The 26,694-nt window shown below is 41.4% G+C and overlaps 1 pseudogene across 1 annotated transcript; it reads right to left on the reverse strand.

Annotated features, from left to right (window-relative positions):
- Positions 1–21,347: 21,347 nt before the first annotated feature.
- On the reverse strand, positions 21,348–24,309 carry LOC309628606 (mitochondrial import receptor subunit TOM7 homolog pseudogene; annotated as a pseudogene). The gene has a single exon. The product of its transcript is annotated as a mitochondrial import receptor subunit TOM7 homolog pseudogene (transcript).
- Positions 24,310–26,694: the final 2,385 nt, after the last annotated feature.

Here is a 26,694-nt window from a genome sequence, read left to right on the forward strand (position 1 = left end):
AAGTATGAAATGACATATCTTTTAAAAACGACTGACCTCATTTCACTCCATAAAAATGCTGGGCTCGTTATTTATGCAGAGAACCTATCTCCTCACTATAAATACTGGAAAGAAATTTCCATCTTCACCCTTTAAAGTTACATATTTTTGAGATTCTATTTCTGTTACTTTCAAAAAAAATTAACAACAGGAGAAAGTGTTATGGATACCTTGGAAAAAGATGAGCTATTCTATTTATTTATTTATTTATTTATTTTTGGCTGTGTTGGGTCTTCGTTTCTGTGCGAGGGCTTTCTCTAGTTGCGGCGAGCGGGGGCCACTCTTCATCGCGGTGCGCGGGCCTCTCACTATCGTGGCCTCTCCTGTTGCGGAGCACAGGCTCCAGACGCGCAGGCTCAGTAGTTGTGGCTCACGGGCCTAGTCGCTCCGCGGCATGTGGGATCTTCCCAGACCAGGGCTCGAACCCGTGTCCCCTGCATTGGCAGGCAGATTCTCAACCACTGCGCCACCAGGGAAGCCCGAGCTATTCTAACTAGCTATGGAACCGGTGCTATCAGATAGGAATTGATCATCCTCCTCGCCTACTATGCCCTTTCTTGTTTGGTGTGTGTGTGTGCGTGTGTCTGCCTGTCTGTGAGGCTAGGAATGGGTAGAAAAGCCCTGCAAACATCTGAGCTGGTTGACCATAGCTCTCAATTTACAAATTTAAAAATTGCCACCAAGTTCAGAAAATATGTGCCTCTGTAAGAAACTGATCATGCTGGCCTTGTATGCTGGTGGATGAAGCAGTTGCTTACTATATGGCACAGTTTGAGGTTCATCCTGAAAACCCACTACCTGAGTTTTAATACTGGTAGGGTCAGATTTGCTACCCTGGCTCCCATGTTATTAACCTGGGAGTTAAGAGGTAGCGTATAATCAAATGTGAGCAGACTAGACTGAAGAGACAGTATCCTGGATTGGAAACCGCATAGGATTTAGAATCTCAACTCTGCCACTGCTCACTGTGTGTCCTTTGCCAAATCACTCACCCTCTCGGAACCTCATTTGCCCCATCTCCCAAATAAGTTTAATGATATTTACTTCACAGGGTTGTAACAAGGGTGAAATGAGGGAATATGCGTGAAAGCCCTGGGGCCTCCCACCTACTCCCTTAAACTGGGGCTGGAAGCTCAGCTTAGCCCTCCTGAGGCTTAACTGATGATGACATAGTGCCCACAACAGCTCTGTCCCATGCTTAGTTAGCTTGCCTTGCCTTTCTCTCAGCCTAGGGCCTCTTGTGGTTTGTAGTTTCCTCTCATTCTCAATATTCTTGAGTGATCGTGTGTTTGCAGGTCAGATGATGGGTAGAAAATGAATAAGCACTACTGAAAAGTGGAAGCGCGGGGACGGAAAGCAAAATGCCATTTGTGAGGTTTTTGCCAGTCCTCACACTATGCACATGCTGGTATCTTAAGGCGACCTCCAACCTGCTGTGCGGTTTTGGGAACCTTGAATCTTTACCTCCTCGGCACCCTGTAATGAGCTCTCAACAAAGAGCCACGGCCTCAGCCCCCCAAGCTAGAGTGTGTGGAATCACAGGAACGTGGGATGGAATGGCATAGAGGTTAAGTGCTCTGGAGCCAGACTTCCCACTCACGAATCCTGCCCTACTCTTGTCAGCCAGCGGACCACTGGCCTTGCCAAACGTCCTTATGTCTCAGCTGTCTCATGTAAGAGACAGGAATATGACTAATACTTCCTTGTTAAGTAATTCACATTAATATTTGTTATGGACTAGATGTTTGTGTTCCCCCCAAATTCAAATGCTGAAATCCTAACCCTGAATGTGATGGTGTTAGGAGGTGGGGCATTTGAGAAGTGATTAGGTCATGGGGGTGCAACCCTCAGGAATGGGATTAGTGCCCTAATAAAAGAGACTCCAGAGAGCTCTCTCACCCCTTCCACCATGTGAGGACACAGGGAGAAGACAGCTCTCTGTGAACCAGGAAAGAGGTCCTCACCAGACACCAAATTTGCTAGCACCCTAGTCTTGGACTTCCCAGCCTCCAGAACTGTAAGAAACATATGTTTGCTGTTTAAGTCACCCAGTCTATGGTATTTTTGTTACAGCAGCCCTAAGGGACTAAGACAATATTAATATCAGCATTGGTGTTATTTTAGCTTTTTGGTCTTGGGAAATGAACTTGTTTAGTTCCACTGGTTACGAAGAACAGAAGCTCCTTAAACAAAGGCAAGTAAAAAGGATCATGAAGAGATATGATAGAATCTCAGGGAAATGTAATGCAGGAAGTGTAGCCAAACCTCATGGGAACTGGAAACCCATCTGTCTTTCTACCTCTCTCCCTACACATACACATACATACATAGAAAGAGAGTTTTTCATCATTCTCTCTCTTTGCACTTGCCCTTCACCACGTGGCAGCTCAGCATCCCCTCTTTCTCATGGCTTCTGCCCTCCACACAACTTCAACTTGTATGTGGCATTAGCTCACCATAGGCCAGCTCCCATCCTGACACCACTGGGCCTCAAATGTCTAATTTCCATGGCCCTGTCACTGTATACATGACACTGTATTTCCCAGCCAAATTCTAGAGAGAAGATGACTGGATTTTGGCTAGATCATGGATTGGTTCTTTGAGGGTCAGATATGGTAACCCATGGTTTAATCGGCTGTGATTGGCAAATGTTGGTCACATAATACAAGAATCACTCTGTCCAAGGGATGTAGGTTGGGCTCATTAAGCTAGAGGGAGGAGTTCTACCATAAGTAAAAATTTCAGAACACAAATTTTACTTTAACCATGAAAACTGTTCAATTTTAATTTTTGTAGAAAAATGTTTTCATAATACATTACTCATGTTCCCATGTTTATAAAACAGGTTTTTTGTTTAAAATTGATATATGACTCTTAGAAACTCTTATAACTCTTAGAGAATATACAAAAAGAATATTAAAGATAAAAATCAACTTCAATCTTCCTATTTAGAAATTAATCTGGTTAACATGTTTATATATTTCTTCCTTTTTTCCCTTGTTATTTTGTTTTTTCACGGTTATGATATATTATTATTTTGTAACACAGTTTTTTTAGGGGTTTTTTTGGTTCATTGGTTGGGTTTGGTTTTGGTTTTGGTTTGAGTTCCCCAGAAACAAATTCTGAAATAAAGATTCAAGAGCACATAGTGGGGACTTCTCTGGTGGCACACTGGTTAAGAATCCACCTGCCAATGCAGGGGATATGGGTTCGAGCCCTGGTCTGGGAAGATCCCACATGCCGCAGAGCAACTAAGTCCGTGAGCCACAACTACTGAGCCTGCGCGTCTGGAGCCTGTGCCCTGCAACAAGAGAGGCCGCGACAGTGAGACGCCCGCGCACCGCGATGAAGAGTGGCCCCCGCTCGCCACAACTAGAGAAAGCCCGCGCACAGCAACGAAGACCCAACGCAGACAAAAATAAACAAAGAAACAAATAAAAAAATTTTTAAAAAAGAAAAGATAAAAAGAGCATATACTGTATTTTGAAGGCAACCCCAGGAAACACCAGAAGGAAAATGGGGAAGAGATACAGGGAAGGGGAATGTCCAGTCACTATTGCTATGTAATAAGTTATTCCCTAATGGTATAAAACAATGGAACCATTTATTTTGCATTTAACTTTGTGCATCAGGAATTCAGGAAGGGCTCAGTGGAGAGATATCCACTGGGGCTGCAGGCATCTGAAGGCTCTGCTGGGCTGGGTGATCCAGATGGTCTGCTCACATAGCCATACACTTGATGGGAGTAATGCCAAAGAAGTTGGGACCTTTAAAAAAAAATCACCGCAGGAGGGAAGCCAATAAGTTGTGTGTAATTAATCCAGTTGGCACTGTGTTGCAACTGGAGTTGAGTTCTTCTGGAGGACACTTAGAAACAGAGTACAAAACATCTCAAAATTGTCCCCAAAGAAGGCAGAGGAAGCTAAAGTATTTAACCTCCAACTTCCTATTAGTAATTGTTTAGGGCTGGGAAGTTTGGGGAGGGAACAATAATTCCCCTAGGAATCGATGGGCATTCCCCTAGTATTGACTTCTAAGCATGCTCCTTGGCCAGAGGAAAGCTTCAGGCAGAGAGCTTCATGTGATCACAGCAAGCAGTCTTTCAGGAGCAGAGATCTGAACAGAGATGAATGCCAGGGGGTTCTCAGGAAGCTACCAACACTATCCCCTACAGCGTATCTTAAGCATTTTTCCTTGCCATTAAATATTCTTTGTGATGACTTTTAATGGTTACATAGATATCTTGTTGTTTAATTAACACCTCTGTGCATAAAGCTGAGGGCTGGGGGGAAAAATCACACCACACACCACTGTATCCATTAATGCCTGCCCATGTTCTCTAATTTTAGACAACTGTGAAAAGTAATAGAGGAAACCACAACTAAAATTGGAGTTGGGAAAGACTGTAGAGGAGATCTCATGCCCTACCACTTGTCATCAATTCCCCCAGATGGGAAAGAAGTACCTTGCATCTTCAACAGGAAGGTGTCTCTACTTTACCACCTTAGGAGGAAGGAAGATTTTCTTCTTGCCCAGCAACAAGCCCAGTCAATGGAAAACACCACAGCTCAGCCAATAAGAAGCCATCATCACCCTGAACTATTAGTTTCCTCCAATAAACTTTAATTTTTCTTTTGCTAATGACTTCCTTGTCCCACCCTTCTTTCTATAAAAGCCTTCCATTCTGTATAACTCCTTGGAGTATCTCTGTTTGCTAGATGGATACATGAATTGTTTAATAAGGCCAATTAGATCTTCAAATTCACTCAGTTGAATTTTGGGTTTTTTAACACCACCAATTACCCATCTTTCTAATTCTCCTTGGTTACTCCCTCTCTTTACACCAAACTATCACCTCTCCCCAAGATCCATTTTCAGCCTGTATCCCCTTTACTTTCAGTAGATGGTTCAATCTGTTTCAATGAGAAATGGAAGTCATCAGAGATGACCAACCATGTTATCCCTTTCTACATACCCATTTTTCTTTATCTAATCCCTTTCTCATTCCTTTTCTTCCCATCTCAGAATGTGAGTAGTCCCTCCTTCAGTTCTAGACCAACCCTCATGCTCCCTTCCTCCACATGAATCCCGGCCCCAACCCCACCTGAGTTCTCCCTCCCTCCTCCTACATCTTGTCCCTTTGGTTCTCCTCTCTCTCCTTTACCTTCCACCTCTCACTCACTCTTTGCTCCTCTCCACCTCCCTATAAACATGCCCAAGGCTTTCTTCAGGCTAAAATAACATGCCCTTAGCCATCTAGCAACTGTATGCTCTCTCTCGTCACTTTCCATTCATTCCACAATCTACTGCATTTGAGCCTCTGCCCGCACCACTCTTCTGAAGCTGCACTCACTATCAATCAACCACCAGTTGCCAACTCTGGAGGATAAGTCTTAACTTCCTGGCTCTTAGACCCCTGCTGCATGTGAATTCACTGACAGCTCTCCTCTTTCTTAAAGCTCTCTGTTCTCTTGGCCTCTGGGACTCCTCACTCTCCTGACTAACCATACCTTAGGAACATTTCTTCTCTCTCTCTTTTGTTGACCACGCTTCCTTTGGCTAATTCAAAACGCTGCTGTTTCCTGTCCAGTGCTTGCTTTTTTATTTATACTTTCTCCCTAGGTGATCTTATCCTCTTTCATGTTCCCAATTATAAGTCTACAGTGCTTCATCTGAAACTCTCAGGACCAGGTGGCTTAAGAATCCAGAATTTTTCAGATTTTAGAAAGGTTATAAGGAAAATATGCTGAAAATTATATACTGGGCCCAGTAGAGCCTGGGATAGCACCTTCTAATCAAACACAAGAATATTTCTGTAGCAAAACACAGAAATAGTCACACTAAGTAGGATTTTTAAAGGGGCTACAAATAGTTTTTGATTTTTTAAAAAATATTTATTTGGCTGCGCTGGGTCTTAGCTGCGGCACACAGGATCTTCGTTGCCGCATGCAGGATCTTTTAGTTGTAGCATGCGGGCTCTTAGTTGCAGCATGCAGGATCTAGTTCCCTGACAAGGGATCAAACCCAGGCCCCCTGCATTGGGAGCGTGGAGTCTTAACTGCTGGATCACCAGAGAACTCCCAGGGCTAGAAGTAGTTTTCATGTACATTTAGGTTATGTTTTAGTGTCAAGAGTGCTCAGATCATATCAGCTTTTGACAGCAAATGAATTTTTTTAAAGACTTTTGGTTTTCAGACTTTTTTTTTGGATTTGGAAACTGCAAGTAAGGGATTGCAGACCAGTACCACCAGTGTGCTGATATAACTCTCAGATCTTTATTTCCAGGCTGCAGCATTATATGGAGGTTTAGGCTTAGCTGTCTGAAACCTGTTAGATATCTCTACCTGGAGGTCTTATAGACATATCAAGCTCATCTCATTCAAAACTGAGTATCATCCCCTCTGCCTCAGGTCAAGTCCCCTGAGAAACAGAATCTGAGACAGGTATCTGTGAGCAGATTTACTGAGGAGTGCTTTAGGGTGTAGCACCTGGAGGCCAGTGAGGGAATCAGGATTAGGCACAGGGAGAAGCTGAAGTGTGCTGCAGACACAACATGAGCCTCAGCTGATCTTCAAGGGAGCTCTGGGGCTGGAATGGCCCTTCAGAGTTTTCCTGAAATGAGAAAAGGAGACCCAGTCTTTGTGTCCCTACATCAACCAGTCATTGAATATGGGCTTCAACTGGCAACAGGGCATATCCTTGAGCAAAGTGGCTCCCTTAGGCCAGAGAGGACTTCTCCATGAGCCATCAGCAGACATTATTACTGAAGGCTGAGGAAATGATGGTTTCCATCTTGAACACGGTGCACCATCTTGCAGAATCCATTGCAAGTTCTCCCCCTGGTTTCTGTGTCTGCCATCCACTCAGACACCCAACTTTATAGCTTCTAGTTGTTCTGGACTCCTCTCCACCCCATACAACTTCCACATCTTGTAACTCATCACATCCCACCAATTTAGTCTCCTAGATAAGCTTTTAAAATCTGCCTCATCAGAGGAACCAAGATGGTGGAGTAGAAGGACGTGCTCTCACTCCCTCTTGTGAGAACACCAGAATCACAACTAGCTGCTGGACAATCATTGACACGAAGACACTGGAACTCACCAAAAAAGATACCCCACATCCAAAGACAAAGGAGAAGCCACAATGAAACGGTAAGAGGGGCTCAATCACAGTAAAATCAAATCCCATACCTGCTGGGTGGGTGACTCACAGACTGGAGAACACTTATACCACAGAAGTCCACCCACTGGAGTCAAGGTTCTGAGCCCCACGTCAGGCTTCCCAACCTGGGGATCCGGCAATGGGAGGAGGAATGCCTAGAGAATCAGACTTTGAAGCCTAGTGGGAATTGATTGCAGGACTTCAACAAGACTGGGAGGAAAAGAGACTCCTCTCTTGGAGGGCACACACAAAGTAGTGTGTGCATCAGGACCCAGGGGAAGGAGCAGTGACCCCAGGGGAGACGGAACCAGACCTACCTGCTAGTGTTGGAGGGTCTCCTGCAGAAGCCAGGGATGGCTGTGGCTCACTGTGGGGACAAGGACACTGGCAGCAGACGCTCTGGGAAGTACTCCTTGGTGTAACCCCATTAGCCCCACCAAAGCATTTGTGGGCTCCAGTGCTAGGTCACCTCAGGCCAAACAACCAACAGGGAAGGAACTCAGCCCCACCCATCAGCAGACAAGCGGATTAGAGTTTTACTGAGCTCTGCCTACCAGAACAACACCCAGCTCTACCCACCACCAGTCCCTCCTATCAGTAGGCCTGCACAAACCTCTTAGATAGCCTCATCCACAAGAGGGCAGAGAGCAGAAGCAAGAAGAACTACAATCCTGCAGCCTGTGGAACAAAAACCACATTCACAGAAAGACAGACAAGATGAAAAGGCAGAGGACTATGTACCAGATGAAGGAACAAGATAAAACCCCAGAAAAACAACTAAATGAAGCAAAGACAGGCAACCTTCCAGTAAAAGAATTCAGAATAATGATAGGGAAGATGATCTAGGAACTCGGAAAAAGAATGGAGTCAAAGAGCGAGAAGATGCAAGAAATGTTTAACAAAGACCTAGAAGAATTAAAGAACAAACAAACAGAGATGAAGAACACAATAACTGAAATGAAAACTACACGAGAAGGAATCAATAGCAGAATAACTGAGGCAGAAGAATGGATAAGTGACCTGGAAGACAGAATGGTGGAATACACTGCTGCAGAACAGAATAAAGAAAAAAGAATGAAAAGAAATGAAGACAGCCTAAGACACCTCTGGGACAAGATTAAATGCAACAACATTCGCATTATAGGGGTCCCAGAAGGAGAAGAGAGAGAGAAAGGACCAGAGAAAATATCTGAAGAGATTATAGTCAAAAACTTCCCTAACATGGGAAAGGAAATAGCCACCCAAGTCCAGGAAGCACAGCAAGTCCCATAAAGGATAAACCCAAAGAGAAACATGCCGAGACACATAGTAATATAAATGGCAAAAATTAAAGACAGAAAAATTATTGAAAGCAGCAAGGGAAAAACAAATAACATACAAGGGAACTCCCAGAAGGTTACCAGCTGATTTCTCAGCAGAAACTTTACAAGCCAGAAGGGAGTGGCATGATATACTTAAAGTGATGAAAGGGAGGAACCTACAACCAAGATTACTCTACCCAGCAAGGATCTCATTTAGATACGATGGAGAAATCAAAAGCTTTACAGACAAGCAAAGGCTAAGAGATTCAGCACCACCAAACCAGCTCTACAACAAATTTAAAGGAACTTCTCTAAGTGGGAAACACAAGAGAAGAAAAGGATCTACAAAAACAAACCCAAAACAATTAAGAAAATGGTCATAGGAACATATATATCAATAATTACCTTAAACATGAATGGATTAAATGCTCCAATCAAAAGACACAGGCTTGCTGAATGGATACAAAAACAAGACCCATATATATGCTGTCTACAAGAGACCCACTTCAGACCTAGGGACACATACAGACTGAAAGTGAGGGGATGGAAAAAGATATTCCATGCAAATGGAAATCAAAAGAAAGCCAGAGTAGCAATACTCATATCAGATAAAAATAGACTTTAAGATAAAGAATGTTATAAGAGACAAGGAAGGACACTACATAATGATCAAGGGATCAATCCAAGAAGAAGATATAACAATTATAAATATATATGCACCCAACATAGGACCACCTCAATACATAAGGCAACTGCTAACAGCTATAAAAGAGGAAGTCGACAGTAAAACAATCATAGTGGGGGACTTGAACACCTCACTTACAGCAAAGGAAAGATCTCCAAAATGAAAATAAATAAGGAAACAGAAGCTTTAAATGACACAATAGACCAGATAGATTTAATTGATATTTATAGGACATTCCATCTTAAAACAGCAGATTACACTTTCTTCTCAAGTGTGCATGGAACATTCTCCAGGATAGATCACATCTTGGGTCACAAATCAAGCCTCAGTAAATTTAAGAAAATTGAAATCATATCAAGCATCTTTTCTGACCACAACGCTTTGAGATTAGAAATCAATTACAGAGAACACAACGTAAAAAACACAAACACAAGGAAGCTAAACAATACGTTACTAAATGACCAAGAGATCACTGAAGACATCAAAGAGGAAATCAAAAAATATCTAGAGAAAAATGACAATGAAAACACGATGATCCAAAACCTATCAGATGCAGCAAAAGCAGTTCTAAGAGGGAAGTTTATAGCTATACCAGCCTACCTCAAGAAACAAGAAAAATCTCAAGTAAACAATCTAATCTTACACCTAAAAGAACTAGAGAAGGAAGAACAAACAAAACCCAAAGTTAGCAGAAGGAAAGAAATCATAAAGATGAGAGCAGAAATAAATGAAATAGAAACAAAGAAAACAATAGCAAAGATCAATAAAACTAAAAGCTGGTTCTTTGAGAAGATAAACAAAATTGATAAACCATTAGCCAGACTCATCAAGAAAAAGAGGGAGAGGACTCAAATCAATAAAATTAGAAATGAAAAAGGAGAAGTTACAACAGACACCGCAGAAATACAAAGCATCCTAAGAGACTACTACAAGCAACTGTATGCCAATAAAATGGACAACCTGGAAGAAATGGACAAATTCTTAGAAAGGTATAACCTTCCAAGACTGAACCAGGAAGAAACAGAAAATATGAACAGACCAATCACAAGGAATGAAATTGAAACTGTGATTAAAAATCTTCCAACAAACAAAAGTCCAGGACCAGATGGCTTCACAGGTGAATTCTATCAAACATTTAGAGAAGAGCTAACACCCCTCCTTCTCAAACTCTTCCAAAAAACTGCAGAGGAAGGAACACTACCAAACTCATTCCATGAGGCCACCATCACCCTGATACCAAAACCAGACAAAGATGCTACAAAAAAAGAAAGTTACAGACCAATATCAATGATGAATATAGATACAAAAATCCTCAACAAAATACTAGCAAACAGAATCCAACACCACACTAAAAGGATCATACACCATGATCAAGTGGGATTTATCCCAGGGATGCAAGGATTCTTCAATATACACAAATCAAACAACGTGATACACCATATTAACAAACTGAAGAATAAAAACCATATGATCATCTCAATTGATGCAGAAAAAGCTTCTGACAAAATTCAACACCCATTTATGATAAAAACTCTCCAGAAAGTGGGCATAGAGGGAAACTACCTCAACATAATAAAGGCCATATATGACAAACCCACAGCAAACATCATTCTCAATGGTGAAAAACTGAAAGCATTTCCTCTAAGATCAGGAACAAGACAAGGATGTCCACTCTCACCACTATTATTCAACATAGTTTTGGAAGTCCTAGCCATGGCAATCAGAGAAGAAAAAGAAACAAAAGGAATACAAATTGGAAAAGAAGAAGTAAAACTGTCACTGTTTGCAGATGACGTGATACTATACATAGAGAATCCTAAAAATGCCACCAGAAAACTACTAGACCTAATCAATGAATTTGGTAAAGTTGCAGGATACAAAATTAATGCACAGAAATCTCTTGCATTCCTATACACTAATGATGAAAAATCTGAAAGAGAAATTAAGGAAATACCCCCATTTACCATTGCAACAGAAAGAATAAAATACCTAGGAATAAACCTACCTGGGGAGACAAAAGACCTGTACGCAGAAAACTATAAGACACTGTTGAAAGAAATTAAAGATGATAACAACAGATGGAGAGATATACCATGTTCTTGGATTGGCAGAATCAATATTTTGATAATGGCTATACTGCCCAAAGCAATCTACAGATTCAGTGCAATCCCTATCAAATTACTGTGGTGGCCCCCAAGCTGTAAGCTTATTCAGCTTTCTGCTTTGCGGAGAACTGCTTGTCTCTTTCTTGGTATGCACTCCTGACGCTGCGGTATTGAGCGTAAAAAAGGAAAATGGCTTGCGGCCAGTTTCGTTCCAGGTGCCTGCTCTGGATCTAAGAGCCCCTGGTTGTTCCCCAGAAGAAGGACGTGCTGCCCTGAGGGGGAAGTCTGTATCTCCAAAGAACGGCCCATAAGGCATGCTGACGCATAGATAGTGATGCATAGATAGTGATGCATAGATAGTGGCGACAGAATTATGTGGAAATACAAGGTTTACTGATTTGTTGCCTAGTGTTCGTTCCATGCTGAACCTATATATACATTCATGCTCTTTGAATAAACTTGCCTTGCAACCATCAGTTGTCTTGGCCCTTCTGACCCCATACTGGTGCTTTTCAGTTCCTTACCCCTCACCACCAGGAACTTCTAGCTTTCTGCAGCCCGTCTGCGGCAAAATTACCAATGGCAGTTTTTACAGAACTAGAACAAAAAATCTTAAAATTTGTATGGAGACACAAAAGACCCCGAATAGCCAAAACAGTCTTGAGGGAAGAAAATGGAGCTGGAGGAATCAGACTCCCTGACTTCAGACAATACTACAAAGCTACAGTAATCAAGACAATATGGTACAGGCACAAAAACAGAAATTTAGATCAATGGAAGAGGATAGATAGCCCAGAGATAAAGCCATGCAACTATGGTCAACTAATCTATGACAAAGGAGGCAGGGATATACCATGGAGAAAAGACAGTCTCTTCAATAAGTGGTGCTGGGAACGCTGGACAGCTACATGTAAAAGAATGAAATTAGAACACTCCCTAACACCATACACAAAAATAAACTCAAAATGGATTAGAGACCTAAATGGAAGACTGGACACTATGAAACTCTTAGAGGAAAACATAGGAAGAACACTCTTTGACATAAATCACAGCAGGATCCTTTTTGATCCACCTCCTAGAGTAATGGAAATAAAAACAAAAATAAACAAATGGGACCTAATGAAACTTCAAAGCTTTTGCACAGCAAAGGAAACCATAAACAAGACGAAAAGACAACCCGCACAATGGGAGAAAATATTCGCAAATGAATCAACGGACAAAGGATTAATCTCCAAAATATATAAACAACTCATGCAGCTCAATATTAAAGAAACAAACAACCCAATGCAAAAATGGGCAGAAGACCTAAATAGACATTTCTCCAAAGAAGACATCCAGATGGCCAAGAAGCACATGAAAAGCTGCTCAACATCACTAATTATTAGAGAAATGCAAATCAAAACTACAATGAGGTATCACCTCACACCAGTTAGCATGGGCATCATCAGAAAATCTACAAACAACAAATGCTGGAGAGGGTGTGGAGAAAAGGGAACCCTCTTGCACTGTTGGTGGGAATGTAAATTGATACAGCCACTATGGAGAACAGTATGGAGGTTCCTTAAAAATTTTAAAATAGAATTATCATATGACCCAGCAATGCCACTACTAGGCATATACCCAGAGAAAACCATAATTCAAAAAGACACATGCACCCCAGTGTTCATTGCTGTGCTATTTACAATAGCCATGTCATGGAAGCAACCTAAATGCCCATCGACAGACGAATAAAGAAGATGTGGTACATATATACAATGGAATATTACTCAGCCATAAAAAGGAATGAAATTGGGTCATTTGTTGAGACGTGGATGGATCTAGAGACTGTCATACAGAGTGAAGTAAGTCAGAAAGAGAAGAACAAATATCATATATTAACGCATGTATGTGGAACCTAGAAAAATGGTACAGATAAACCAGTTTGCAGGGCACAAGTTGAGACACATGTAGAGAACAAACGTATGGACACCAAGGGAGGAAAACCGCGGTGGGGTGGGGATGGTGGTGTGATGAATTAGGCGATTGGGATTGACATGTATACACTGGTGTGCATAAAATGGATGACTAATAAGAACCTGCAGTATAAACAAACAAAGAATAAAACAACTAATACTAAACTTTCTTTGGGTTATTTGTATGGAACTATGTTAATATAAATGTTTCAGACATTACATGAAATTTCTAAAAATCTTATATGTTCTGGTATAATGTTATGTCATAATTCTAGTTATTACTTTAAACTGTGTATCTCAGAAATAACTAAATTCCTTGTCAATTGCATTATTATGACCTTTCATCAAATCTTTAACCGTGGTCATTTTTAAGTCTTTTGTCATTTACAGGCAGTTCTGGGTGTACTCTGATGCTTTTGCAAAAATGTTCCTATAAAAGGGTTTCATCTTCAAGGAATTCATTGAAAAGACTCTGACAAGTACAGGTTTCTGGTAACTGACTATACTGTTGAACTGAATGAATAAGCATTTTCAGAACTCTGATGGAAAACTGATGAATTCATAAAAGTGTTAACAAAAGATCAAGATAAAAAAAAATTAATTCCATGGGACGACTGAGTGAACTGATGAGGATGATTATAATTTTTGTGACTTTCTGTTTGAATAAAAAAAAAATCCCACAAGGACTCAGAGGCAAAAAATATATAAACCAATTTTCACTGCAAAGTAAAGGAGCTGTTACAGTGGAGGATTACTGGACTGAATGTCAATATTATGACATAGTATGAGCGTGTTTTGTGTTTGGTAATTGCAATCATTGTTGCTTTTGTTGTGGTCATCCATTTACAATGCTTGGTGTCAGTTTATTTATCTCTTGTAAAAATAAAATACAGTGTGTGTGAAAAAATAAACAACAACAACAAAAAATCTGCCTCATCTTCTCCATCCGTATGTCCAATGATCTTATTCAGACTCACACTGTCTCTTTCTTGCCTGGTTTACTGCAATTGTCTCCTACTTGTACTCCCTTCTTTCATTCTTTTCCCAATTACACCCATTTTCTGCACATGCCAAGAATGAACTATCTAAAACTCAAATCTGTACAGGGCTAGAAATCCTTCAATAGTTCACCATTGCCTACAGGGTAAACTCCAAGTTCCTCAGCCTATTATACAGGGATCTCTATGACCTCGCCTCTGTCTGGCTCTCCTGGGCCACCTATCCCAATGCTTAATATCCTGGCAGCCCCCGAACTGCAGCGTGTTCCCCTCTTGCACTCTATGCTGCTTCTTGTCTCCCTCCGTTCACTCATGTGGTCCTCTCTGTCTAGATGTCCTTCACCCCCCCTCAACTCATTCTCTAAGACATGGCTCAGTTATCACTTGCTGTAGGGGGACTCTTCTACGTCCCCATCCCCAGTCTAGGTTGAGTGCACTTTCTCTGTGCATTTATAATGTCCTATCCTTACGTCTCCCATTGCACTTAGCATTCTGTGTTATAATTAGATGTGTTGCTGCTTCTTGAAAACCAGGACAATGGTCTCATCTTTTTAACCCTCTCACCTAGCTCAGAACCAGGGACACAATATGCTCTCAATAAAAGCTTGTTGAATGAGTGAATGAAAGATTATAATAATTATAATAGCTAATGTTTATTAGAGTTTAATGTGTGCCAGGCACTGTGTTAAGGGATTCACATATATTTTTTCATCTTATCCTTAAACAATTTTATGAAGAAAGTACCATTTTTTTCCCATTTTCCTGATGAAGAAACTGAGGCTCTGAGGGCTTAAATCAGGGGTCCCCAACCCCCTGGTTCCCCTAGGAACCAGGCTGAACAGCAGGAGGTGAGCGGCGGGCAAGTGAGTGAAGCTTCACCTGCCGCTCCCCATCAATCCCAATACCGCCTGCGCCCCCACCACCCCTGCCCCCGCCCCATCCGTGGAAAAAGCGTCTTCCACGAAACTGGTCCCTGGTGCCAGAAAGGTTGGGGACCGCTAACTTAAGCAACCTGTTTAAAGTCACACTGCAAGTAGGTGGTAGAAGGGGGATTTGAATCGAAGTATACCTGAACCCAGAGCATGAGTCCTTAACCCTGCACAACGCGGCTTCCAGGAGCCAGTGACCCACAGCCCCGAAGCTGCAAGGGCTCCTGGGAAGACACCTAGTGAGCGGAAGCTTAGGTCAGTGTTTAGTCCAAAGCTCAGAGCATGCAATTCTCCCATGGAATACTTCAATGGCCTCCTACTGAACACTGAATAAAATCCCAGATCTGAAAAGTGGCTTTATAAGGACCTGAACAACAAGGTGCCTACCTTGTCCTCTCCACGTCTGTGCCTCCCCGCTCCACCATCCAGTAACACTGCTGCCCCCTCCACAACCTGAACACCCCAAGCTCTTCCCGCACTCCAGCCCTTTGCACATTTGCCACCCCTGCCTGGCTTGCTCTTTTCTATATGCTTTCTTTCCTCTTAGCTAGCTCTTTCATATCTCTATTTAAATGTCACTTCTTCATAAAAGGTTTTTTTTCCCCACAAGTAGGTCTCCATCATTATCTGCCTCATCTCTGTTTCCTTCATAGCATTTCTCAAGATTTGTAATTATTTTATTTCATTTGTTTGTTTTTGTCTGTTCTTCCCTCTAGAATTATAAACTCCATTAGAGCAGAGTCTGTTTGTCGTATTTCCAGTACCTAACACAGTGAATGGATGAACAGGTGCTAAATAAATATTGATTCAAAGCTGTATACCTGTAGGATGGTTACTATTTAAAAAACAAAAAACAAGAAACAGAAAATCACAAGTGTTTGTGAGGATGTGGAGACATCAGAACCCTTGTACACTGCAGAGAGGTGAAGCCACTATGGAAAACAGGATGGTGGTTCCTTAAAAAATTAAAAGTAGAATTACCATATGATCCAGCAATTGCACTTCTGGTTATATATCCAAAAGTATTGGAAGCAGGGACTTGAATATGATTATTTGGATACCTATGTTCATAGCATTATTATTTGTGGTAGCCAAAAAGTGGAAGTAATCCAAGTGTGCATAGACAGATGAATGGATACAAAAAATGTGGTGCATACAAAAAATGGAATATTATTCAGCCTTTAAAAGGAAAGAAATTCTGAAACATGCTCAACATGGATGAACTCTGAGGACATTATGCTAAGTGAAATAAATCAGTCACAAAAAGACAAATATGTATGATTCCACTTATATGAGGTACCTAGAGTCAAAAAATTCAAAGAGACAAAAAGTAGAACAATTGTTCCCAGGAGCTCAGGGGAGGGAAAACAGTGATTGTTTAATGGCCACAGAGTTTCAGTTTTGCAACATGAAAAGAGTTCTGTGGACAGATGGTAGTGGTGGTAGCACAGCAATGTGAATGTACTTAATGCCACTGAACTGTTCACTTAAGTTAAGATGGTAATTTTTATGTTATGTGTTATTTTACTACAAGTTTTTGCAAAGAGAAAGAAAATTGTATCCTATTTAGTAGCACTGCTGATCTCCTGACTCCCAGTCCAATATCCTCTCAGTTACATATGCTGGCTCCTATCAGAATACATTCTATCAACTAGGCATGAAAACCATCTCCCTTCTCAAAAGAAAAGATCTTTCTAGGACATATCAAAAAGGGATTCTGCTTAGTTTAGGATTAGAAGAAACGTTAGAATTTACCTAAACCCATATCTTCTGTATCAGAGTGCCCGGTGAGGATAGGGTTAACATAGGCAGGAAGCCATTGCTGACCTGGCTGAGGAAGGGTGAAGGGAGGGAGTGGTTCCTGGAACTTAAGAGCTGAGGCTGTAGGAGAGGCGACGACCTTTGGGAGAGGAATGTGGCTGTTGCCATGCACTGTGAACAAGGGAGCTGGTCAAATAAATATGCCTTCCTCTCCTCTGACCTTCTGCTGGTACCTCCCATTGGTTGAGCCCAACAGGAAGTCAGCAGGCAAGAGAACCACCGATGTGGTCCATAAAGACCCCAGGACACAGAGTAGAGGGGGAAAGGTGGAGAACGGATCTAGAGGTGCCTTCATTATACCACACTTCATTCTAAAAGTAAAAACACTCAGACTCAAAGAATTAAATGACTGACTTAAGGTCTCCCAGTGATAGATATGGGACGGTCATGGTTTGTATGACTTAAGAAAGCTTCCACCCACACATCAGCAAGGAATGAGAACATTAGTCTAAATTTGGAAAATCTGCCACAAATAGAACAAACATCTAGAGGAAGTTTTGTTTTCAAAAAGGGGGTGGTATGCACCCCTTCCACAGAATTAGCGTTATCAGGAGCTTTTGTGCTGTGGACTTTGCAAGTCTGATTCATCACGTTACAAAGAAAACAATTTTAAGATCCTGAGTTTTCTTCCTGTTTCTGTCCTAACAATCATCACAGTTTATGGAACGTTTAGAAGAAGCTGAAGCAGAGTATTAAATTATAGATTTTGAGTTGAATAAAGTAAGATCGCTAAGTCAAAAGAAAATGGTTGAAAAGATTCACAGAAGTGCATCCTCAAACAAGGATTTTTTTCATAATTAAAGAACTTTGAGACAACTTTTCAGACTCGAAGTTCACATTACTTTAAAAAAAAATTGATGTGACAAGACCTTTGAACGCAAAAAACTGAAACTTCAAGGGAATAAAACAAGAATGGTGCCCCTAATTTCCCCTCAAGGAAGTAATGCAGCATAGCATAGTAATTAAGAGTCTAAGTTGCAGAATCAAAATTCTTGGGTTCAAACCTGCTCCATCACTTATTAGCTGCACAACCTTGGGCAAGTGACTTTGCGTTTCTTTCTAAGCCATAGTTCTCCCATTTGTGACATAGGAATAATTGTAGCTAATTGATCAGGTGATGTGAGGCCTGGATAAAACAATAAATATAGATACTTAGCACATTGCCTCTCTGGCACCTACTAGGGTCTCAAAAAATCCTAACTATTATGCCACAATTTATTCCTTTTGCCACCAGAGGTGTTTATACAACAGCATTTAATGACTAATTTCTCACAGTTACTTTGACTGCCATTGATCTGTTGATCTGTTAAGACCACCCTAAAGTCCAATTGAATTATGACAGTCTACAATTATGAAGATGCATCTTAAGTGAAAAACAGTGAATGGTAATGCTGAATTTGATGAGTGTGCAAGAAGAGGAGGGAAAGGAGGAAGAAAAAGAAGAGTAGGGGTGGAAGGAGAAGAAAGAGCCCCAAAGATGGATCTTCTGAAGGATGAAGAAGAGAGGATGTCAGTCTGCCACCATGGTGGTCCCAGGATCCACAGCTAGCTACATGTTGGACCAAGGCAGAAAAGTCAATGGAAATCAGTCTAAATGTTTAATGTATATAGGATATTATACCTAGGATGCCAACATTCGGGAAAGGATTTCCTTGAAGGGTTAATTACCACCTTCTCTCTGCAATTTGCTTGTGAAGTGCACAGGTGAGGGAAGGGCCTTCCTCTGACTCCACATCTTAATTTGCCTCCTTCGGTTGGTAGAAAAAACTCTCTGTGATCCTTGGGGTGAGGATGGCCCCAGGCCTCTAGGAACCCCTCTCTAATTCTCTTTTGAATGCCAGGTTCTATGGACTCTTCCCCCACATCCACAAGCTAGAGACTGAAGGATGTGAAAAGAGCACCACATCGGTCCTTATCCTCAAGGAACTTGCAGCCTCAAGCTGCATGTTGAATTCCTTACACATTACATATTTGGCAGATTTCTCCCTGGTCAAGGGTATCAACACAAACAGAAGAGTTGAAAAACAAACCACCGTCACTCCTGTTACTCTTCCCAAAGAAGAGAATGTACTATTTACAACATTTATGGCAGTAACAGAAAAGCAGGATAAGGAAAACTAAGCATTTGAGGTGTCTGTTCTGGAATTAGAATTAAGTTGTCTCAGCTCAATGTACCCATCATTAGCTACATTTGGAAAGAGCTCACATTTTGATGGCAGTAAAACTGGCTGTGTTGCAGTTTCTTATTTATAAATCCAGATGACAGCCTTCCTAGGCCCCTTCTATCTCCCTTTGGGGAGGTGGAAGGAATTTTCCCACTGTTCATGATTTCCTTTACTTTTATTTGAGAAGTAAACAAAGGCAAATCTTGCTTTGACCATCAAGTTTCCAGTTTCCTAATTCCTTTGGCTGAGGTTTGAACCAATTCTCTAAGTTCTGTTTCCTTCTTTGCTCCCCTTCCTATGCCACCAACATTGCTCGTTCCATTGGTTTGTTATAATTATGGAGGTTTTGCGATCGTTTCTGGTAGGCCTCTTGCAGTTCTTGTATGGAAAACATTCTGCATGTGGGCATAACTTATTTACGTACTATGTTCCTAATGTGAAGCAACTTAATAATCTCCCTTTGAAGGATATCACATTTAGAAACGGAAACTTAAAAATATGAGTTCTAACATGTTTCAGGATAGGGGATCTAAGCAGGAATCTGTAAACTGTCAGGACAATGTTATTACTTGATGGGTTTTTAATAATCTAGAAATTTCTTCAAATTGGAGAAGTTGTTCTTTAATTCATTTAAAAGAATACTACATGAAATGAGCATCTAGTATTAGATTCTATACTGCTTTAAGTTATATTCTATGGGCTGTGTAGCCACTAGTAAAATAAAAGGCAATAGCTTTGATTAAGTTCACAATTATTCTGTAAAATAAGTTAAAAAATATCCTGAAAAATCAGAAGGTCGAGTATAGTCATGTTAGTAATTGACAGCAATGGTGAGATAAGAGAGAAGTGCTATCATAATACAGAGAGATGACCGGAACCACGTGTTTTACAAGGAGAGGAGACAAGGACGTGTACTCATTAAGTGCTTGCTGTGTGACTAGACACTGCTAAGTGCTTTATATATGTTGTTTTATACAATACTCTCAAAATGCTATGAGACTTCCATTACCATGGCCTGTTTATAAAAGAGGAAATGGAGAAGTTAAATAATTTGCCCAAGGCCATATAGCTAGGAAGTGATGGAGCAGGAATCCTTACCAGTCAGATTCCTAAGTTTATCTTTTTGCCACTAAATCTTTGGAGATATATAGATAGATGGAAATAGAGATAAGATAAAATCTTGTTTTCCTTACATTAAAACTTGCTTTGTACACCTTTTAGAATGATCAAACCCTGACAACAACAAATGCTGGTGGCTATGTGGAGCAACAGGAACTCTCATTCATTTCTGGTGGGAATGTAAAACAGTACAGTCACTTTGGAAGAAACTTTGCTGGTTTCTTACAAAACTAAACATATTTTACCACCCGATATAGCAGTTGTGCTCCTTAGCATTTACCCAAAGGAGTTGAAAACTTATATCCACACAGAAACCTGCACACAGATGTTTATAGCAACTTGATTCATAGTTGCCAGAACTTGGAAGCAACCAAGATGTCCTTCAGTAGGTGAATGGATAAATATACTGTGGTACATCCAGACAATGGACTATTACTCAAAGCTAAAAAGAAATGAACTATCAAGCCATGAAAAGACATGGAAGAATCTTAAATGCATATTGCTAAGGGAAAGAAACCAATCTGAAAAGACTACTCCAGGTTCTGGTACCAGTTTGAAAGTGGGCGGGGGTATGTTCCACACACCAACAAGCAATTCTCCAGACACCAGCTGGATGCCCTACAATTCAACTCAGTTCTGACGCTATCTACCCAGAAAGAGCATCAGATCCCACAGCTTAAGGACTCAGTCCTACAAGACCATCCCCTACACTGTTTCAGACACCTGTTGCAAGTCCATGTTGTCACCTGTGCTTCTGACCAACCAGCTAGAGATTGAAGCTTCCAGCCACCCCTCCTTGGGGTCCATCAATTTGCTAGAGTGGCTGGCTCACAGAACTCAGAGGAGCAGTTTCCTTACTAGACTACTGTTTTATTATGAAAGGATGTAACTCAGGAACAGCCAGATGGAAGTGATTCATAGGGCAAGCAATGGAGGAAGAGGTGAAGAGCTTCTATTCCCTCTCCAGCCGCCTTCCCAGCACCTCCACATAATCACCAACCCAGAAGCTCTCAGTGCTTTAGAGATTTTTTATGGAGGCGTCACTATTTAGGCATGAATGATTAAATCATTGACCATCGAACCACTGATTAAACCATTGGTGACTGAACTCAATCTCCAGCCCCTCTCCCCTCCCTGGAGGTCAGGGGTGGCACTAAAAGCTCCAACCCTCTAATCCCATGGCTGGTTCTCCTGGTAACCAGCCTTAGGTGCAGTCCGAGGGTCTTTTCATTAACATAACAAAAGATCCATTTGTTGCTCTTATCACTTAGCAAATTCCAAGGGTTTTAGGAGCCCTGTGACAGAAACTGGATGAAGACCAAACATATATTTCTTATTATAAATCACAATATCACAGCTACATACTATATCATTTCAACCATATGACATTCTGGAAAAGGCAAAACTATCGAAACAGTAACAAGACTTTTGATTGCCAAGAGTTGGGAATGGGGAGAGATGAATAGGTGAAGCACAAAGGATTTTTAGGGCAGTGAAAATACTCTGTATGATATCATATTGATAGATATGTGTCATTATGCATTTGTCCAAACCCATAGAGTGCACAACACCAAGAGTGAACCCTAATGTAAACCATGGACTTTGAGTGATAATGTAAGCAGATAAGGTAGGGGGTCCCAGAGAAAGACAACCACTTCTCTTATGGCTTGACATAAGAGAAGCCATTTTTGGTCTAAGCCATTTTGTGAGCTAAATCTGGCCTCAATGCTTGCCTTTGAACAAATCTCAGTAATTAATGGTCTTAGGGAACAAAAGAATGCAATCAGGCAAGAGAAGTAACAATAGCAAAGATAAAATATCAGTTGTAAAGACTCCCAGTTCTATTTCAATGGTAAAGATTAGCCTGAAGTGCTCAACCACCAGAACAACAGAAGCTAAGGGATAATGATATTGGCCTTCTCTGATCCTCGTGACGTCAATCAACTAAAGCTTGGACTCTGTGGACCATCCAAGTCCCCTCATGAATATGCATGTACCCCTAGCTTAAAACTTCCCCGATTTTGCTGTTCGGGAGACACTGCTTTGGGAAAGATCCCCAGTGTTCTCCTTACTGGCTGCAAGTAATAAATCCTCCTCCTGATCTTTGGCTTGGTCGTGTCTTTTGGCTCAACAAGCACCAAGAGGCGAACCCATTTTTCAGGTAGGAATGATGTGTCAATGTAGGTTCATCAATTATAACAAATGTACCATTCTGGTGGGGGAAGTTTATAACCAAAGAAACTATGTGTATTTAGGGGCAGGGTATAATCTCTGTATGAAACCGTGTAACTCAGATTGGGACTTGAACCCACGGTCTTTTAATTGAGATCACACACCTGGTCTTAGGACTTAATGAAGCTCAGGTTCTTGATGTCTCATCGCAGAAAGAATTCAGTGAGAGACAAAGTGATAAATAAGAAGTGGATTTATTTAGAGAGAAACACACTCCACAGGGAGTATGGGCCATCTCAGAAGGTGAGAGCCGCACCAGGGTATGTGGTTGTCAGTTTTTATAGGTGTTGGTAATTTCATAGGCTAATGAGTGGGAGGAATATTTCAGCTATTTTGGGGAAGGGGTGGGGATTTCCAGAAATTGGGCCACCACCCACTTTTTGACCTTTATGGTCAGCCTTGAAACTGTCATGGCACCTGTGGATGTGCCAGTTAGCTTGCTGATATGTTACAATGAGGGTATACTGAGGCTCAAGGTCTAGTGGAAGTCAACTCTTCGACCATCTTGGACCTATTTGGTTCTAATCAGTTTATGTCATGTCCTTGGGCTGTGTCATTCTTCTAAAGGTTGTGCCCTGCCCCCTTCCCTCCTGTTTCATGTGCATTACCCTTAATTTTGCTGTGAACCTAAAACCACTTTTTAAAAATTGTCTTAAAAAAGAAATTGCTTTGTATTGGATAATGGGCAGCTCAATGTCAAAATGGATAGGTTTTATTACCTTGATGGAATACAGAACTCAATTTAGGATTGCATTAGTATGCATACAAGTAGAAGAGAAAGCATGTACTGTTTATTCTTCACTGAAGAATCCTAGCCCTGTGCTTTCTATGTAATGGGTGTTTATGAATGAATGAAATCTAAACAGTGTCTCTGTTGAGATTTTTATCCCTTGAGCTGAGTGAAAATATATTAAAGAAATACAGAAATATTTGTAGTTGTCATTATCTATGAAATTTTTTGGTCAATTAGGTTATAAAAATCCCACTGTAACTCATATCTACCCTTTCTTTTAGAACAAAGCCGAATCAAACAGGTGGCTTTGGGGGACTTCCCTGGTGGTCCAGTGGTTAAGACTCTGCACTCCCAATGCAGGGGGCCCATGTTCGATCCCTGGTCAGAGAACTAGATCCTGCATGCTGCAACTAAGAGCCCACATGCCACAACTAAAGATCCCGCATGCCGCAACTGAGACCCAGCACAGCAGAATAAATAAATATATTTTTTTAATCAAAAAAAAAAAAAAAGATATGGCTTTGGGAGCTGCTTCATTCTCCCAAAGAAGGCGCATGGAAGCTGTGTGACCTCGGGAAAGTCACTTAACATCTCTGAACCTCATTGCCTGTGTTAGTCAAATGGAGACAATTCCTTATTAGCCTAAAGACAGGGAGGCTGGGTAGATGGGTTTTTTATTTGGTTTTTCATTGTCAAAAATATTTGTTTTGATACAATCCATCATAAAGAAGTCAGTGGAGTTCCACTCTGCCACAGATGTATCTGTGAAGTAAGATCCCTGTGCCATCCAAGTGGTGAACATCTGAACAATGTGCCATTTCTTATCCTAATCAGAGCACACACCTTCCATGTTGTTCCTATTTATTGACTGCTTCCACATCCAGAAGACCAAATTGTCCCTTATCACCAAAGCAGGCTCAAAATGGTTGGTTTAGACATCTCAGGATCTGCATGCCTCTTAAATCCCAAGCAAATCACAAGAGGAATAAAGCCCCAGCACATGGCAAACTGACTGCCCTTGAAGAGCTGCCACAGCTTCGGCTTGTCCTCTGCTCAGCTTCATCATGGCAATGACCAGGGCGGTGCAGCGGGCAGTAGATGTTTTCTGATAGCCCTGGGGGAGTATCCTCGCTGTGAAAGTCCCAACTCCTGACACGTGATAGGGTCCCACCCTACTGTCTGCCCTGTTCTCTTATACTCCCTTTCCCGCAGTCCGTGGGCTCCAGCCGAAACAGAGCCATGTTCGCTGACCCCCATACGTGCCCAGCATTCTCACTCCAGGCCTTCCTCGCATGAGGATCCCCTTCTGTCTACATCCGCCTGTCAGCTCTCTCTCTGAGAACTCCAGGTTTCTTCAGGGCAGAGGCTGTGCCTTGTGTTTCTGCGTTGCCCCACATCTAGCGCACAGCCTGGTACATAATACGGGCTCGACAAATACTTTTTTGAATAAGACGAAATAGACAAAAAGAGAAACCTAGTGAATGGAGAAGATGACAATATCACCAGTTGGTGCCAAAATGTCAGTGCTGCTTTTCTGCCTGGTGACACGAGCCCCTTCCACACACAGTCCGCACACAAGTCACATGTTGTCCTTAAATGCCATCTTATCACTTTGCCCCCTTTCAAAGCCACCCTTTCGTGATTTCAGAAGTCAGAGCACGAGTGCAGTTACCCCTCACCCTGGGGCCCTTTAGAAACAGCCTCTTAGCTTAATTTGATAAAAAAGAAAATGAAGTACATTATATGAGAGAAATGACAGGGAAGGATAATTATTGACATGGGATAGAATTTAGGTTAAGAAAAACTAGAGTGAAATAACATCTTTTTGATAGTTATTAAACCAAAGAAGTGGCTTGAAACCTTGACTGTTCAGAACTCATGTCCAAGGAAATTCTTAAGAATGAGTTTGCAAAAATATCTGTTGAAGCAGAGCTGCCCCAAGAGTTCAGGCGTGGGTCACCAAACCTGAGGGTCTAGAATGTGTGTCTAATTCCAAGTATGGATTTACTGAATAGTCACTGTGTAGAGGACACCATCCTAGGCTCATAGCTTCAAGCTACTGTATATTGAACCTGCCACGGTGCTAGGGAAATAATAAATATCATCTCATTTCATCCTTCCAGCAACCCAGTGAAGTAGGTATCACTATCCCTACTTTACAAATAAGCAAAGTGAGTCTCATGGAAGGTAATCAGCTGCACAAGATCCCACAAGTTTAAGTGGCAGAGCAGGATTTGAACCCAGGTTTTTCAGATAACAAATTCATTTCTTAGCTACCTTACTTCATAAGGAAGACTTTGCAATACAACCGAAGAAATGTTCTCATAAAACAGCCACAGGGCAGGATAATGCATAACAAAGTACTAATTTTAAGCATTGATAAAATTTGTTGATTTCCGACAGCTCTCTGAAGCAGAAATTAGGATCAATACACCCACACCTGAAAACAAATTAACAATGAGTCAATATTTATTTTGTGCTCTTCTGGCCAAATCCTATGCAAGTGGCCTTTAGATACAGTAAGCAAACTTTCCTTACAGTGATCTGTGAAATAGGTATTATTATTAATGCCCTCAATCTACAGAAAAGGAAATTGACATTCAGGTTAATAATTTATTTGGGGCTGTGTTTTTAAAATTTGGCTTGAGTGTGGCTAGAAAGTTGTGGTAGGTTCTCTTCCTACCAGGTTGCTAGGACAGTAAATGTTAGTTGGAGCCATGGTGTCCATCATTGCCCCTGTTTGGTAAGAGTGTATCTGAGAATGAAGCCAATGCAGGGAAAAGCATGAAGGAAAGGTGGAGAGAAACAGGCTCCTGAAGATATTTGAACCTCTAAATCCTGCTGGGCCTGGAGCTGGACCCGCTTTACGTTTCTACTGATTTGCTTAATTAGGTATGAATTAGGTTCCTGTCACTTTTAAATGAAAAGGTAACTAATGTAGCTCTCATATATCAGAAACCTACTCTGTACCAGGTCCTTCAAGTATATTAGAATATAAACCGTGTGATGTGAGGGACCTGTCTATTTTTATCCATAACACTTATCATCATCTACGCCACTACATATATTACTTATTTAATTGGCTTGTGTGTATCCCTACCCCTCGAAAGAAGGTAATCCCCATGTCTGTTTCATTCACTCCTCCGTGTCCAGCTCTTGGTACAAAGCCTCAAGGCCATGCTTAGTGAGCTGAGGAGCAATGAGAGCTCTAAGCAGGGAAGTCACGTGACCCAACTTACTGTTTCAAGAAGGTTACTCTGTGTTGAGAAGAGACCAAAGGGGTGAAGAGAGGAAGAAAGGAAACCAATTTGGAGGCTATGGCGATATCCAGGCAGGAGATGATAGTGACTTGGATCAGGGTGAAAGCACAGGAGACGGCGGGCAATGTTCTGACACCGGACCTATTTAGAGGAGGAATCACCTGGATTTGGTATCAAATTAGATGTGGAGG

The sequence above is a fragment of the Balaenoptera borealis genome (assembly GCF_965194805.1).
Source record: "Balaenoptera borealis genome assembly, chromosome: 4".
Classification (NCBI taxonomy): Eukaryota; Metazoa; Chordata; class Mammalia; order Artiodactyla; family Balaenopteridae; genus Balaenoptera; species Balaenoptera borealis.